The sequence below is a fragment of the Branchiostoma floridae genome, unplaced genomic scaffold, assembly GCF_000003815.2.
Source record: "Branchiostoma floridae strain S238N-H82 unplaced genomic scaffold, Bfl_VNyyK Sc7u5tJ_1572, whole genome shotgun sequence".
In the NCBI taxonomy this organism is placed as follows: domain Eukaryota; kingdom Metazoa; phylum Chordata; class Leptocardii; order Amphioxiformes; family Branchiostomatidae; genus Branchiostoma; species Branchiostoma floridae.
Window position 1 is genome coordinate 6,902 of NW_023365767.1, and position 3,616 is coordinate 10,517.

General features: G+C 41.0%; 1 pseudogene; it reads right to left on the reverse strand.

Annotated features, from left to right (window-relative positions):
- Window positions 1-3,438: 3,438 nt before the first annotated feature.
- The window catches only part of LOC118408329, a 3,705-nt pseudogene continuing 3,527 nt past the window's right edge, over window positions 3,439-3,616 (reverse strand).

Here is a 3,616-nt window from a genome sequence, read left to right on the forward strand (position 1 = left end):
CCTATCAGAAAAGTAGTCTCTTATTCGCGCGGCTGATTCGGAGCGCCGGCTAAGCTGGTATTTCCAATATGGCCGCCACTCGGTGTGTATAAACAGTGCGATCGGAGTGCATTTAGTCCCGGCGCGGCTAGCGAAGGGGGTTTTTGAGGCGGAAAACGCTCCGGCTGGCTAGGTAAGGCTGTTAGGAAGTGAGGGACACCCAGAGATCCGAGGATTAGTGCAGCGGCTGGTTTATTCGGCGATTTTTTAATTCCGTTCAATGTTGAAGTCTGCGACTGTTGGCCGGGAGCGTTAGTAGTATAAGCGATAATAGGCCAACAGTCGACTCTGCGGCTATACCGCCGCATAATCCTCCTGCAGAAGTCTGTCCAGGGCAGCAAGGGGTGAAAGGTGACTAGAACTGTGGGGGTGAAAGGTCATGTAATACCTGCTTATACACATTCAGTCTGTAGTGCGTTCCGCCTACACTTTAGAGCAGCTGCCCCTTTATCATGTGACTTTTCTGGATTTTTCCTTCTTTCCGTTTCTTTCTTCTTTCTGGTTTTCATATAGCACGGAAATAATCAGTGGTTAATGTAATCACATTTCACCCTTGTATTAGTTAGTGATAATGCAATGTGTCCCGTTATAATGCGTCTCTTTATGTGTAAACAAGCTTGATAAGCTAATTATTATTATTTGGTACTAGGTTGTCTTTTTAAGAGAAATAATTTTTAATGCTAATATTACAAGTAATGGTACAGCACAATTATCTAAATCGGCCACGGTCCACCCTGTTGTTAGTGGAGTACTACTGGGCAAATGAATGATATGCAGCGCTATAGGAAGGAATAATGTTTGCGATCAATTGCTAAAAAGTTACAATTACTTATAAATTTAGTCTGTCACACGGACCGGTGTAAGGTTTTGAAAAAAATGAAAAGTTAGATAAATCCGATAGTGATTGTGTACTTGTAGATTCTGTTTCATGTCAAAATGCTGTCAAGTGTGGTGATTACCTAATGGTGCAATATAACCTTGGCCGCCGGGGGAGCCGTTTACTGGGCTGGAGTTTAGATACAGCATCTTTTGAAGAAAAAACACTCTCGATGGAAGAACAAGAATGAAGGATTTGTTCTTAAACAGGACTTACGTGTGTCCGGGCTGCCTTGGTAAAGAGAAAGACGCCATGAGTGGAACACAGTTTGGGGTACAACATTTTAATGTCAGTGTCGAAACGATGGACAATTATTGTATATGGAGCGGAATGATCCTCACACTAACCGACATCTTTCTCACCACAGTCACCCCTCAGTAAGACAGCCGGAGCCACAGTTCCTGTTGGTAACTTTAATCTATTGCCACACATGTACAGATCGGCTTCACCAATGTGGGTTTTTTTCAGTGGTCCAGGCTCACATGAGCACAGTATACCAGCTTTTATAAAGAAAATTGTTAAAGGACCTTCCATCTATAAATGCTAGGTTGTTATTATGACATTAGGCATTTTCCTCTTTTACTACAACAGCAAAAAGTAGTAAGCCTACTGTGAAGTTGCAAGTTTTAAGCGCTTGCATTTTGTCAGTGTTACCTGTTTTTAGGAAACGTTCCAGAAGCAGTAAAATGCATTTGACACTGCCAAATGGCAAACCACGACTTTCTAGACTTCCAAACGTTACACAAAACATTCTGGCTACGTGCAAAAATATATGGGTACATTCTCTGTAATAAATATTAGAACTGAGGCGTGTCTATAACTGCACAGTAATGAATCATGGCATTCACCATTTCTCATGTGGTATTTTACTACTCAACAAACATGTAAAACAACGAGTTGTTTGGGTCCATTGCTTTATCCATATGTAAAACTGCAACACACAATCCAAACAAGAACCTGGAGTAAGATATATGATTCTTAGCAAAGCTGAAATTTATATAAAGAAAAAAATAATGGATTTGATACAAGCAAACAAGGAGCTTTCTACTTCTGAAATGTTCCCCTTTTGGCTACGCGCCCAAAATATAGGTACATTCTCCGAAATATATATGAGAAGTGAGGCGTGTCTAAAACTGTACTAATTCATTGCTTTGGTGTCGTCATTCTCGTGCGTTGTTTTACTACTCAACAAACTTGTAAACAAAGTGCTGCAAGTGGCAGACTAATTTTCTGGGAAAAGACGCTGAACTAAGCTGGGAGGGTGAAACATGAAACAAACCTGGTATTCAAACCTATTATGGCTGTCGAGTCTCTGCCATCCTCCGCAGAGTTAGCCTGTATACCATACCCCAACCTAAAAAATATATTTCGTGTTGGGGTCTGGCAGGATGGCTGTAGAAACGTTCTCGAAGGCCCTTGCATAAGAGGGAGGAGAACCTAGGATTGATGACCACTCACACCACAGGTAGCCAGCTACAACACACCACAGTTGGTCAGCAGGCTATCACAGTAGCGAATCAGGTACTTAGTGGTCACTGTTATGGATTAAAAAAATCCAGTTGGGGGTCTTTAACCAATCATGGCAGGGGTGTAATTACCTCCTGCTGATCCTGTGCTGTTCTATTGGTGGAGTTTTTTGCCCCCTATTTGAGGCAAAATTGAGAAGCCGGCCTATGCCATCCGGCCAGACGATAGATACTTGAGATCGGGCTGGGGTTTGGTAACCAGGCTATCCGCAGAGCGGACTTAAGAGACTCGACAGCTGGCTGATATACTGTTGGTGTTTCAAAACACGTCTCATCAGTCAAATCTGTACACGTTTCCACCTCCACCCAAGGAGCACAAGTATGGTGTACAATATCGACATTCTGCTGCCTTGGTGCCATGTTGTATTGTTTTACATTTCCGATAAACTCTGTTTTGTTAGTAATATATAAAAACGTTAAACACCTATATACTTGTCTTATTGACACCTTAGATACCTAGTCCGTGTTAAAGCACTTTGATAATCGTTATGTGAGCAAGATTGTAGACACGTTCTCCATGTTTTAACCAGGCTTGACGTTTAGTGTAGTTCTCCCCGAAGGGGCAGATATATATTATGTAAATAACAACATAATGCAGAATTGATAAAAAATCTGCAAGGTAGTATCTTGAATAAAGATTAAGAAAATCAAATCAATAAAAAAAGTAATAAGATGGGTTGATAATAAAATGATCTAAAATCTTGGATTAAGTATTACAATAAACTGTCCACAAAATCACGAAAAAACACCATCAGTCATCGAATATTGTAGGGTTGCAAAATATAGGATTAACAAAGTAAGAAAAAAATTTCCAAATAACAGTTATTCAAGCAACTGGATATAATAATCTTTTCCGAAATCATATCCAGTTTAATGAGTAAAATTATTACTTTTTGACGTATTCTATTACCTGCATGTTTAATCTTCATCAACGTACTACATGTAAGCAAGATTGTATTAATTAAAGCAGTTGCAATTACAAAAAAGACAATTAAATCAGAATGCAGCGCACATGGCGTGCATCCCTCCGTCCACGGGGACCTGGGCTCCTGTGATGAAGGACGCGTCTGACGAAGCCAAGAAGGCGATGGTCTTCGCCACTTCTGAACTTCCCCCACCCTCCCCAGAGCATGGGTCGACTTGGAGTGCTCCAGAAACTAGTGAGGAAAGAAAA